The sequence below is a fragment of the Ischnura elegans genome, chromosome 6 (assembly GCF_921293095.1).
Source record: "Ischnura elegans chromosome 6, ioIscEleg1.1, whole genome shotgun sequence".
Classification (NCBI taxonomy): domain Eukaryota; kingdom Metazoa; phylum Arthropoda; class Insecta; order Odonata; family Coenagrionidae; genus Ischnura; species Ischnura elegans.
The window spans coordinates 102,058,004-102,072,702 of record NC_060251.1 but is presented as its reverse complement, the minus strand read 5'-3'; the positions used below and the strand labels follow the sequence as shown (position 1 = coordinate 102,072,702).

Below are 14,699 nucleotides of genomic sequence, written 5' to 3'. Positions count from 1 at the left end.
GCAAAGCTTTAAGGCAATCGATTAATAATTTAATGAATTATTTTAAATAAATAGTATCATTTTATGTCTAGAAGTAAGGAAATAAAACTTTGTAAGGTTCACTGTTATTTAATTATGGGCACGACCCGGGTTTCGTAACTTGGTTACATCGTCAGGTGACTGATCTTGCATGCATCATACATTTATACACTTAAAACTACTTCGAATTATCACGAAGTTCAAATTAACTCTTTGTGACACTTTGGGGGTGTCGTTGTGATAGTGAAATGCATGGACGTAAGCCTCATTCAGTGATTAATCTTGTGAATTCACAAAACCAAGTTTTCTGTACAATTTCCAGCTTCGTTTGATGATTCGGACAAGAAGCTTCCCGTTTTAACTCTCGTGTGTTATCAGTAGCTTTATTCACGGGTTATTCTCCATGGGAATCCTGGAACATATCTCACCGAAGATAAGACTCTTCAACTGAGCATATTTATAGCTACACTGGGATATTAACGAGGAGAGATTAGAGACGAGAAGCAAATTGTAACACTGGCGTTATCGCCAGGACTTTCGTAGCTGCTGAGTTGTTGCAGAGCTCGTACGATTGTAGTTGTTTGTCGAGATCGTTAGAACTTTTTGAAATATATCACGTATGTATATGATAATTCAAACTTAAAATTTAGTGATATATGAATGAATAAATGAACAACAGGTAACAAAATTTTTCAATCAATACCAGCTATTTACTATATTGCATTGTGTGTGTATATATCTGACCAAATTATTTTCTGTAATCTCATACGTTATTCTTAAGAGTAATTACTGGAAAATTCCTTCATTGACATTTCACTGTAGTCTCAGATACCTACAAATTACCTGAAACCCCGCATATTATATTCAGTTTTTGGCTATTCTATACGTACTCAACTATTTTTCTATCAAAGGCATATATTTTAGTAATAAAGGGTTCAATCCATTTTTTGATGCGATTATTTTATTTAAAGATGTTTCGTTTATACGTATATAGTGCTTTTGGACTTGCAGACGGATAGTCTAACTCAATTATGCTACGTACCTGGACATTATTGTTCTCCGTGGATGGTTGATGGATTCAGTCAGAGTTAAGTTTTACGTGGTATAGGATAGGTTTTGGACATCAAATACTACACGTAGTTGAGTGCATAAAGCCACATCTCCGAGACTGAATCAGTGGGGCTTTAACTATGCTTGATTTTTGGCTACACGGAGGAAGAATTGTAGACCTACCCGAATATATACCACCTTACTAATTCCTTTGACTCCGAATTCCCTGATTCCGCGGTTCTATATTGGAAATGTCGAGCTTGATTTTGATAGGAGAGAAGATATATTGATAGCTTTGAGGCTTTAGTCCTCTTTTAGTTTTAATCAATAATTAGCTTCATTAAATAAGTGAAATTTAAATTTTGAAAAGGTATGTTTATGTAATTTAATGCAGTGTCAATTCACTACTGGACCGCATATCTTATTCTTGGCTATAGATCGTAGGTGATTGTAATATGTGGATTTTTTCCGTATCTTTTAGAAAATCATCCCATTTACTTCTGGCATCAATGTGCTAATTTTACAGCAAGTATATTTTACCTCCGCTGTTTTTATTGCAGTTGGGGAATTGCAGTTGTTATTATTGTTGTTGAAAAAGTTTAGGAAGCTCTATGTATTACGAATAGCTGTAAGGAATACTTCTCATGATGTTGATTCAAAAATTCTGAAAAAAATAAGCATGAAGAAATGCTTGACAGTGACATATTGCCCATTTGCAGGATCGCTATTTTTTAGGGAGCCACGCTCGCTAAAGGGTTGTGGTGGTAGTAATTTTATTGGACTAATGGATGGCTATGGAGTGAATTCAGCCATCTGCCTTGAAAGCGGTGCTGTGTTTCGACATACTTCCGCTATATCCCCTTTACTGAATAAGTCATCGTGGTAGTTGTCTGTCCGCTTCTGTTACAAAGCTGTAGTGTTAAGGTTCTGCTACTCTGAGAGAATTTAAATAATATATATTATAGAAAAGATCGTAGAAGTTAATTTTTACTTACTGATATTGGTTTCCTCCATGTAATTGGTTCAGGAATAGTCCATAAAAAAGTGTTTATATGCCGTATATTAATAGTTTTTATTTTTGCGATCAGAAAATAACAGAAAATGTATGTTTGGCTTCGCACTCCAAAAAATAGCTATTTTCTCAGTAGCTAATGGGTTCATAAAACTTTACGTTGATTGCTGGTTGATTCAATTACTCCAGATGTGTCGGGAAAAGCTAACATCTCGAGAATAAACTTGTGAAAAGTTAAAGGATGAAACATATTCATGTATCATCCTCTTATAAATATTAATGTATCGTCCTCTTATAAATATTAATTTTTCCATGAAAATTATTATCCTTTGTAAACAATAGTTGGCTTGTATTTTTAAAATTTAGTTGCTAATTTGTAACCAGGGGTCACAAATGAGTTAGAAGTGTTTTAAACAATCAAGTGATTGGTTTAATTCGTATCAATCAAACTTGTTTACGAAATATATTTATTTGACGACCTAATGCATCGAAATTCGTAGAAATGGTGGTAGAAATTTTTTTTTATTATTAAAAAGGCCTTTTTCGAAGTAGTGGCTTTCATCATTCTTAAAACCTACACTGAAAATATTATTTTAAGTGAGTCTTACGGTTCATTTTTATTGAATTTCAATCGAAAAGATGTGATGTAGTTCTAGCACAGCTAATGGGGGATCTCATAAAATATATAAATAGAGCGTAGACAGCGCAGTCAAAGGTTCGTGGTTCAATTCTCGGTCCTTGATTTTTTTAATGGACGAAAGAAAACAGTTTATATGACTTCAGTCGAATAAATTAAGTATTTGATGATCCACCGTCATATTTAGAAGTTTTTGTTGTATTGCTTCATCCCTAAGAATTTCAGGCTAGTTGTATTTCATTTCAATGGCATGATAATACTCGGCGAATATCCATGGCATACTATTGTCGTCAGTAGCTACTTACCAAATGTTCTTCATTGGAATTTATATTTTCAAAATAATACGCTCTCTAGTACTAGTTCGTCGCACGCATTCGAGATGGGATTGAATGCCAGGATGATCTCTAACTCCGGCTCAGCTGAAAGTTACACTGGATCCCACGGTCTATTAATAGTCATGTTTAGAAGTTGGCTAGAGGAAAATTGAATTTATGTATTCTAGTAAGTTTCAGTGAAATATGGAAAGTTTGTAAGAAAAGAAAAGCAAATATCTTTTCCTCCACAGAATTTTCGTTCGTGGCATTTACGTCAAAATTTACAAACCTACTCTTATTATTTAATAGAAATTGCCGGTCAAAAAGTTTACCTTTGTTAGCTATATTTTATGAATATTGAGCGTAAACATTGTAACATTTCTGCCAGTTCTTATGGAAATTCCTGTAAATTGATTGAGGATATGTCTAGCTAAACTTGAATGTATTTATTTCTGTGACCGGAGCCTTAAATATGATGTGTTATCATGTTAATATAATGAAAAAAATGAGGCGTGATCATTAGGCTTGAGTAGCATATTATATCTTATAAAACTGAAATAATGCCGCCTTTTAAATGAAAATATCAGTACAGTGGAACCAAATACTGGATATATGATATTTGAAAAACATATCTTTGTATAATGTACGTTTTTTCACCTTTACTTGTGCCTCCAGCATTTGAAAGAGGAAATTCTAAATATGCTTCAAAAGAAGGCTAGACATTAAATAATAGAACTACCATATCGGGAATTGCTTATCCTTACACGTATTGTGTCTAATTTTAATTTTGTACCGAATGCCTACAGTTATTTTACCCTTGTTTATTCAGAAATTCCCTTTATTCAAAGAAACCTTAGGACCGAAAATGGAGGTATTCGTACAAGGCTGGAATATTTTGAAATATTGTGGTACATTATTTTTGGTTAGTTCAGAAAATCTGTGAATTTACTGTCATAGACTTCACTGGAAATCATGAATTCATTGAAATTATTATCCGTATCAAAATTCTGAATCCCACTTACTGTTTCCCCGGTCAAGCCCATGATTGATTGAAATTGTATATATTATCATTGTTTTTCAGTATTCCATATTACGCGGTGCAAATGAAATTTCTTTTTCAGTATTTTGAAGAGATATCTCCGTGTTCTACAGTAATGAGTCATTTTTAGGAAAAAATTCTCTTGTATCATAGAGATAAGAGGGAAATTCAATAAAATGATACGCACACTTCGCAACTTTCCCTTTCCCTCTCCATCCTCTTCTAGCGCCGTAAAGTTTTCATCTAGACAGCAGCGTTCGTCAGTGACTGTCTACATTTTTACAGACGCAGGGTGTGTACCGGTCAGGGAAATATGGTTACGTTACGTAAGGGTCAGGGAAAAACTCATGAGTCGCAATGCAAAGGTGACAATAGTCGTTGAACACGGAGCATTTCGGGCAGCGAGGTGGGTGGTTTTGTTTGCGTTCAGAAAAAGAGATAGATCAAGGCAAAGACGAGGTTATCCGCAAAAAAATTGGCTGATTCAATAGCCAGCAGCAGGGAAGGCCGCGGAAATATCTACAAACAATGAACAGGCTGCTGCGATAACGGCAAGCCGGGAAAAATATTTATTGTGTGATGACTTTTGTGACTTTTGACCCTCTTAGTGCCGCGGGCCGATATAATCGGTTTTTGCTTCTCAACCGAAAAGTGCCACGAGCGAAAATATCGACTTTTAGGTAGTTGATGATTCAAAATTTAAATCATGCATCAAAATATCAAAATCATGAAAAAAAAATCAAAATCAATCGCATCGTTAAAAATTAAAAAAATAACACTAGAGTAAAAAAACAGCATTTTATTGTACCGAAAATTGGCATGAATGAAATTTTTTCTCGAAGATGTTACCTTTAACTTAAATACCTTTTGAATTTATCGTCATTGCCTCTGGTAGTTGTGGGAGGCAAATAGAGGATTTATAATCACAGATTATTTAATAATGACTGCCTAGATTTGAATTTTTGTTTTGTTTTTCAACATATACTGAATTTTGATACAGTCCGAGATAAACAATTTTACAATTTATTTTGATGCGTATTACCACTACACCCTTACTTACGTGCTCTGCGATTGATATAAAGCCATGGATATTTATTAATAATTCGGACTGTAAATCAGGAAAAAGTCAGAGAAATCAAAAATAGAGGGTTGGTTTGAACCCTGAGGTGGCTGAAATTATTGCAATTTTTTCTCTTCATTTTTTATTCTTTCCTTTTATTAATCCATATCGTGAATAAGGTTAAATTACATTACTCCTATACATCTATATCTTGTATATGTTGAAGTTTAATATCCCTCATAAGTTAGTGATAAACCTACCGTAAAATTTTCATCAGAGCGGTCCAAGAGGTGAATCGCTCATATAACTTTTCGCTGCAGCTCTAATCCGATTGAAATTGAGAGAAAGCCTCGCGTTCGTGGAACGAAAATCGAAGCATGCTTAAATTTGCCTCTTCATATCTGCGACGTCAGCGTTTCGAACTTCAGGGGTCATTAAGGGCGCTTCTGGTAATTTCGTCCACATCCGTGATTTTAATTCCGTAAGTAGATGCGGGTGATTAATTATGCATTATAATCCAGTTGGTTGAACGTTAGGCTTCACATGCAAGTGTACCGAGTTCGAATCTGGGAGAAGCCGTTTTCATTATATGGTTGTCTGCTGTTTAGCAGTCCTCAGTAGACACTCCTCCAGATAGTAAACGGTTTAAATTTTTCCTGGTGAATACTTCTGACGAATATTTCTCGGGTTTTCAGCCAGGTTAATGCTTTTATACAAGCCGACGTTTCGGGAGACGACTTGTCTCCCATCCTCAAGGCTGTGTTACTTTATGGAAGTCCAATTTCACACTGAACTGGATCGACCGTTTACCAGATAGATAGATAGCTCTGTTTTCATCCCTTCGTAGCCGGTCTCATACTATAAATCGTAGGTGATTTTATACATTATTTACTCTTTCCTTCCACCACTCCTTCTACAGCACCCTCGAAATACACTCTACGCATAATAAATGCCCCAGCCAGTTCAGTTTCCTTTTTTTGCTGTCCTCATTAGTCTTCTTTCTTTTCTTACTCTGGCCAACAATTCATTGTTTTTCACTCTGTCCACCCAATGGATAATCAGCATTTTTCTTCACGTCCTTATATCCAATGCCTCAATCTATTTTATGTCCCTTATCAATGTCATCTGTGTCTTACGATGTCTTAGTTTCACGGTGCATTAACACGAAGGAGTTAATATGTGAATGTGGGAACGATTTTGCTGGACCGGAAGGTAACACGCACGAATACATGGACCAAATTAGAACAGGTTTTATTTTCTGTTCATTCGTTCGCATAAGTTGGGTGGCTACACGGAGTATTTTTGTATTCATTCACGCGTTCATACACTTAGAAAATTACTCTTACGTGTAAGGGTGATTAGTATCTTAGAGTAATATGATTCTAACGAGTAATTTTCCCGATTTAAATATTCAATTTGCCTCAAAATTATTTTCGTTTTTTAATTAATACCTATCTGACCATTGCAATTGTATCACTAATGTTCTTTTCACTTTTTACGAACTGTGAAAATCCCCTCCCAAGGAAAAGTGTGGTGTCTCCACAATCTTCTCCCTATTGTCTTCTCATGCTCATCTTCACAAGTGTGATCAAATTTTAAGAAAAAATTTCATGGGGAGAAATAATTGGCCATCACCTTTGCCGCTAATTAGTAATGCCTCATTTACTGTAAATTCATTAGAGTATTTGAATGAATTATAGAACTCTAGTTCGAATCTTGGTGAAGAATAATGATTTGTATCCTGTGAAATATTTATTTAAGAATAATATAATCTAAGATGCGAAGAACAGTGAAGTCATATCCGTAGAAATGTATTTGTGTACGGTATTCATTATTTGGAAAGGAATCAATTTGAAATAGTGCCATATATAACAGTTTCCTCCATTAAAGAATCGCTAAAAGATTATTCATCGGCATGCATCGTTTTTCATTTACATTCAATTTTAATTTAAATTGGTGGTATACTTGAGTGCACTATTTTCTTTTAATAAGAAATTCGTCGTGGAACGAATGCATCTAGATAAGTTATTTCAGTTTCGATCAGTACTAGGAATAAGGAAGTTACTTTTGGGCGAGGAATGAATGATTACGCATTATAAATTAGCAATTCTCACGCTTGACTTATGGAATTTTTTGATTGCTTTTTAATTACAGGTATCGTTTCCTGAAATTTCTGATTTAGGATCATAGTTGGGTACTTCGAGACGTCATTGGTTAAAGTTAGAATGAAGACCAATCGAAAAGCCATGGAAATATTTATGGCTATGTTGTATGCAAGAAACCTGGCAAATAAAAAATCTCCTTTGGTTTCTATGGCAATTAAGTTGACATTATATACCGATATTTTAAGTAGTATAAGCGAAATTATTTATTCGATATCGTTAATACAATCACGCTTTTTCAACTCCAGCCGTGTATTGAGTGCGGTATTGAAAGTCTACTACTTAGAGAACTTATATTTGTAAATATTTTTCTACCCAAGCCTGAACAGTTCAGGCCTACGAATGGTTGTCTTTTTATCAATAATTTCTGAATGAAAGGGTTATTAAATTTAAACTGCTGTAGTTTGGGATGATGCTTTTATTAGAAAACATTCTCTCTATTTAGCTTAAAACAGTACATCTAAAGCTTTTGCGGCTGGAGAATCTTACCCAGGCGGGACTCGAACCCGCGACCTTCGGTTTGCGTTTAGATGAAGACTTGACCCCACCGGTATCGAGTCCGGCAAAAAATTTCCCATGCCGGGAATCGAACCCGGGCCTTCTGGGTGAAAGCCAGATATCCTAGCCACTAGACCACATGGGATATGGTATCGATGGTATTCATTTAGCAAGTAACATTTAATAGCTTTATCTTTTTTTTATAACATACGAGTGCTGTTTTCAATTTTACGCTACTTGGCCAGTAAGATCGTGTAAAATTATTGTCGTGCATTTCAAAAGAAATCATAGTAGAATAACATTAAAATGTGAACGAGCTTCAGCAGAATTAAATACTTTTGAAAATAATTTGATTGTTAACTATACAGGTGTTAGGAAGCATGTAGTCTATTGAATATGAACTTATTTTTTAATAGGGAATAAATGAAATGATTCATATCTCGATTTCAATGGAGGGCTGAGAGAGTAGCCGGCCGATTATAATCTGCCTGCAATAATCTTCACGTCCTTAACCTGTGAATTATTATTAAAGTGATTTATCCAGCGTCGGAGCACCTTTCCACTTTTGATGTAAGAAATACCTTGAAGTATTATGATGCATTGGTGTATTTCTGTACTCGAGGCTATATGGTTTTTCTTTTTTTCTCTTTTTACAAACGCAATAATAATATCTATGCTCTCAGAGTGCCATTCAGAACAGCTAATGACGCATTGATAACAATAGTAATTGATTGATATAAAATTGAGAATTCGCGAAGATTTAAGGAAGCCCTTTGTCTCAGGAATGACTCTTCACATATATAGGTTACATTGGGGTGGAAAAAATCGATCCGAGGTTAGGTTAAGTAATTTTAAGTCAGTACTCTCTATAATGAATTGTATCATTTTACATTTGCTGTAACACAGTGAGATCGATAGGAAGGACTACAGTGGTTATTTTAGGCTGGTGATCTTTAGCTTAGTCGCTAAAATTTTCATCGTCGGGCTCAAAATATATCTCTGGCGTATAATGTATGTTTTAAATCTTATAATCTACTTTTGAATTAGAAATCTTTTTGCCATGACTCCTTCAAGCCATAACCCGTATTTATTGAAAAACTTATCAATACATATCGCTGAATACTCAGTGATACGATTTTCTCAACAACGGCTGTGAATTATAAATCTGCAATCGGCTATTATAGCCACGTCCAAAGCTGTATGGTGGGACGTGTTTGTTACCTGAATAGTTGCTAAATAATTTCCTCATGCATTGGTAAGGCGGACTAATATTTTATCCATTTAATGCAACAGAGAAAATGAATTCTTAGTCTTATCCGTTCGTAAAATACCTTTCTGAATTTTATCATTTAGTTCTGAAGATATACTGCGGTTCTAAGATAATTTTTTTTCGTGACTCTCTGATATTTATCTGGTTTAAATTGCTTCAGCAATCTAGCCCTCGCATGAAGTCTCCGAGTTTCCAGCAGCGCTCAGTCTGAAAGCTGTTTGACGTTTTCTGTTACTTTTTTGTTCGCATCGCATCACTTTTATTCGAATTTTACTTTATTTAGGGGTTATATATTTCTGCGGCGCTGATAGGTATTAGTTGTGACGTAGTGCCTTGCCGTGCAGAAAAAAGTGGTCCGAGTTTCACGGGGAAATAGGTATTGCATAATTAGGGGTGTTAACCGAAATACATATACATGATGATACGATATATGAAATGCATAACTTTTCCTTGTTATTCTTTATACACATGATGATCTGATCTATCAAATTCATTACGTTTCAATGCCACCCATACTGCAACATGGAAAAATTCTACTCCATCACGCTTGGATCCTTGGATTTATTTGTTTCGTCCGTGTAAATGAGATTGCGTTGACCGGTCGTGCTGTACACTAGGGCGGATCGCAAAAATCGATTTTTTTCAAATCCATCTGGCCCAATGAAAAAAAGTTGTGGGACCGATCAAAAATAAGGCCTGAAAAATTTGAGACCTGTACGTGAACCCCTGACCCTCGCTCAAATGCAATTTAGGGGGGGAGGGTCAAAATTCGAAAAATACAATATTTTATGGTCATTCCCTATAGATTTTGCCGAGTTACTGCCCTTCTAGGGCAAATATTTCGTGCATTTTGACGTATCTTCCACCGTTTAGCCACAAAATGCCTAATTTGAGTCCGCGTCCGCGAAGAAAATATTCCAACGCCCACGCAGCGTCGCGGATACCAGAGCCGCAGGCCGATCCCTTCCCCTCCACGCTCGCTTCTCCCCCTCCCACGCCTGTAATACAGCAAAATTCATCCCGCGCATGCTGCTAGGAGGTCGTTTATCTTTGATAATATAAATCAGAAGATGGTAGAAGGTAAAAAGCGATGCGTAGTGAGACGACTTGTCCCTTATTTGGCGCCTCGTCGGCGTTAAACAAATCGATGTTACCAACTTTTAGAGAAGTGTTGAAATAATCTTAGACCTGCGCACGCAGGAAAGGAGACAGTACTCTCTTAACAGGTGAAGGTGCGATGACAATTGAGTGAATAACGATGAAAGAATAACGATGCCTTTTAAATTGTGATTGTCTGATGCTACCTGAAAAGTTAATTCCACAAGTATTTGTAATTCCACAAATTTGATGTTAGAGGTAATTGTCGATTTTGTTTTTATTGCACATTGAATGTAAAACGGAGATTTTAGGAGGAGTAATAAGTTTTTATAAAATATAAATATTAGTGGTGGTTGCCACGAGGCAGTTATATTTGTTAGGGATGGTTACGATCGCCGACCTGCGCCTGTGTAGACCTTCTTATATGGATCAAGTTTAGACTAAGATTAAGTTGAGAATGAAAAGGAACTATAGATAATACATATAAAGACTGAATTAGTAGGAAATCAGGAAAACTAAGGAATGGAGTCCAACTTCGATGTGCACTTTGAAGGTATTAAAAGGTAAATTTGAGAAATTTTCCCCTTTTAAATGTTTATTTTATCTTTTTCCTGAATATATTCTACCATATGAGCATCAAAATACTTCATGTTCATTTAGATTTCTCTGATAATAGGGCGCATCAATATATTAACGTGAAATAGGGTTTGGTAATAGCTTGGATAGAAATCCGGCGTCGGCGTAGCCCTAATAACCGCCAAGGAAACCCCAGCTGAAGCTGGTTATAGGAATTTCGAAACGTCCTTTTTTCTTACCACATCGACAATGGACCATAAAGTACATGAAAACCATTAATTAATTATAGCACATAGGCTAAAATGTATTCAGTTCTTAACGTAAGGGATGACGTTAAACGTAGTAATAACTTTTTTTATAAATAAATCATTAGTATTGGCAGTGGCTGTAATGTAGCAGTACTTTGTTTGCTGTGCTTACGGTTGTTACCTCATGCCAGTGTAGACTGTGGTAGACTGGAAAAGAATTTCAACAAAAATAAAGACAAATACATATAATAGTGGAAAATGTGAAAAAGTAAACGATGAGTTTAAATTTGGCTGTAATTTTTGAATGTATTCATTGAGATTTTTACATTTAAACTTGCTTAAAAATATTCATTTTAATTTTCTCATGAACACAATCGGAAATTATTCCATTTTTGTCCATTTCAAGTTCGCTGAAAACACGACGCAACAATATAATAGCACGATCTTGGAAGCAGGCAGTCATGTTTGCACGAATATTTCAAAAGAGGAACCTCAAGTTGCCTCTGAATGTGTTGTCATTCACCGAGCATTTAAATGAGTTTACAAAAGTTGCCACAAGCGTCGCTGATGAAAAAATTGATCCGAGTTTCACGGGGAAATGTATAATTAGGGGTGATGACCAAAATTATATACTTGATGATAAGATCTATCAAATGAATAAATTTTCGATGAAATTCATTATACACATGATGATGTTATATATCAAATTCATTACTTTTCAAAGCTATTCCTCGCATTGACAAACATAACAATGAAAAGTATTGGGAAAAAGCGGATCGCATTGCATTCATCACCGCGCCGCGGAATTTTTTAGAAATAGATTAAAATGCGACAGAAGTGGCAACAGAAATCGGCCTTCTTCAGGATGGCCTCCTCTATTCACTCCCTTTGAATGTTTGCCTCACCGCTCCGATAACCTCCCTATCCTTCGAAAATCTACGTTTCCTCCGATTACCTCCGTTCCCATGGCTCGCCTTCGATTGAAGTCCGACCTCCGTCGGTAGTCGGAGAAAGCGCTATGATGACATTCAACGATTCAATCGCCAGAGAGCTGCCTCCTTCGGTTCGCAGCACCAGTAGGAAAAAAGATCAATTGGAGTCGGTACTTACGTAACTGCAATGCTTCGACGGGAGCTATTGATTGACGTCATGCAGTCCTCAGACGAGGCAGAACGTTGTGGGGGTAGTAATGTCTGTTTTGTCGAGGAAAAATGAATGAAGTTATTCTGTTACGCTGTGCGATACATAAACACCGTTGACATGCAATGTTTCCATCACTTGACCATAGGCTCCGTCGTGAGATAGAACGGATTGAAAAGGTTTAGATGTATAGACTGCCTTACTTATTTAATATTCACTCAAACTTCAGCGATTTAGGCAGGAAATATTCTAAATTATTATCATAATTAGCGCCTGAAGATGATGATAATTCATTGAAACCCGGGTATCGCTCTTATAAAAAATAAGTGGTATAAGTAATTGTTTGATATCCAGGAAAACTTACAAATGGAATACCACAAAGTAAATCAAGAGTTTGTGAATTTTGTAGGAAATATTCTCTTTTAAATCTTCTGTGAATATTTGCTAAGACCTCATTCGAGTTCCGATTCTTTGAGTAGCTGGTGGTACAGTTACGTGAAGTCTCCGGGATCAATGAACATGATTATTTTGAAGCATCAACAAAATATTTCTTTGCATTTAGCACAACCCAGGTGAAATACGCCCAAAGTTTAAGATAAAATTAAAACTGAGACGAATCATCAAAAAAATGGATTATTTTTCCTTGCTCTCGGTGTCATTTTCCTTACTTCACTACAGATTACTACAGAGTGAAGTAAGGAAATTGATGGCTTATGCAGAAACGTGTATGAATTAAATTTATCACCGGCGGGATCTAGCGTTATTGAACGATAAGTTAGCTCTGTTGCACTGAGGAAAACAATGATCAAAGGTAGGAGGAAAAAAATAGAAAGTGAAATAGTGAATCCTATTGGGGAATTTTGGAACGTGAATATTTGAAGTTAACTTTTTTAATGGTTAGATATACTTAATATTTTTGCTTCAAAATATTTGATTTATTTCGATGTCTCGTGGTTTCGTCGTTGTATTTGCTGTTATTGCGATGCCAAGGCGAGTTCACTTTCAATGTTTGCTCTTGGAACCTAACTACCTATTTAGTTGGCTTATTTGTGCAGTGAAGATGTAATTTTCATGAGAAAGTTTTGAGGTATTATTGATTTCTCTGTCCTGTATGTATTTTGGTCTGCTGAATTCGAATCCGAGGTTTGTTCTTCAATAACAACAACTTCTTGAGGCGCAAGATTACCATAAATGACAAAAAAGGCCAAAAATTGTCAATTGTTTTCGCTTTATATTTATAATTCGGAACTTAACAACTTTTTTCAGTAAAAATGAAAGAAAGTAATATTTCCTACACATTATAGTCTTACAGTTTATCTCCGAAGAACCGGTTATACTCCAGCGCATTTTAAAAATTGGCATTTTTACTTGTCTCCGCTAATAGATAGTTTCTCCATGTTTGATTAAACAAGCTAACAATATTTGATTCATATGTGTTTTTTTGGCGATGAATCCAATAATTTTTTTCCAGCCTGGCAGGCATTTTGCAAATTGAAAGCTTGAAAATTTTCAACTTAACTTCCTAGATTGCGAAAAACGTTTCTCTCTTTAACATATTCGGGTGCTACATTATGCGTGCCTCCTGATGGCCAAATGTGAAATGTGAGGGTGGCTTATTGAAACCTTAAAATTACACGCTCTTTTGTTTAGGGTACGGTTTTGTCATTCGGAGGGATAAACTCATCCCGTCAGAATGGGGAAGAAATAAATGCAAAAATAGTGGAATCTAGTTTTTACTTACACACTTCCATTAATACAATTTTACTTAAAGAATTTACTTTAGCAGTAGCCATCTTCATAAATGGAACCCATTTTTTATAAATTTGCGGTGATACTTCCCTGAATGCGGGTGCTACGATTACCGGCGATAATACTATGTTGCAGTAATTTACGTTCAAGGAAGCTTCTCCATGGAAACAGGGAAAAGGGTAAAGATCATGCCGCGTTCGGCGAAAATTAGTATGAAAATAAAAACGACGTGAATATACCTCGCTATCGCTGTCTAGAAGAATTTATTTTATTAACGGCGGGATCTACTGTTTTTGAGGGATAATTTGACTCCGTCACATTTGATAAAAAATAAGTCAAGATAAGGGAAAATATAGGAAGTAAATTAATAAGTCACATTGGAGAAATTTAAGAACGTGAGTGTTTAAAGTTCAACTTTTTCAACAGCTAGTTTTGCTTTTTCCCGGGAAAACGCGTTCTGGAAGCATGCTGCCCAAGTGTGAATTAGAGAATGTAAGTGAATCTCCACCTCGTTACCTAAACCTTCGTTACCTCTAGTGGGTAATTATTCGATAATTATTTTTTTAAAACCTCCAGAATATTTTTGTGAAATTTCCATTTGCTTCTCATAATTTTCATCCATAGGTGACTTTTTTATTAACCAGCTAACCCACGCGCTATTCGTTTTGTTACTGAAACAGCTGTAGTAAATTGTAGTAGAAGTATTTTCGTTTGATTTAACTTCTCTTAGTAAGGTTTTGAGAAAAATCAATCATCAATTTTCAATAGTTGTTTGATAACTTAATTAAGTAACATATTTAGGTTTGTAAGAAATCTTAGTTTAAGGAA

The 14,699-nt window shown here is 35.6% G+C and overlaps 1 non-coding gene across 1 annotated transcript; it reads right to left on the bottom strand.

The window, feature by feature from the left end:
• Window positions 1–7,863: 7,863 nt before the first annotated feature.
• On the bottom strand, window positions 7,864–7,935 carry Trnae-uuc. The gene has a single exon. It is a non-coding gene; the product is annotated as a tRNA-Glu (tRNA).
• Between the last annotated feature and the right edge of the window lie 6,764 nt (window positions 7,936–14,699).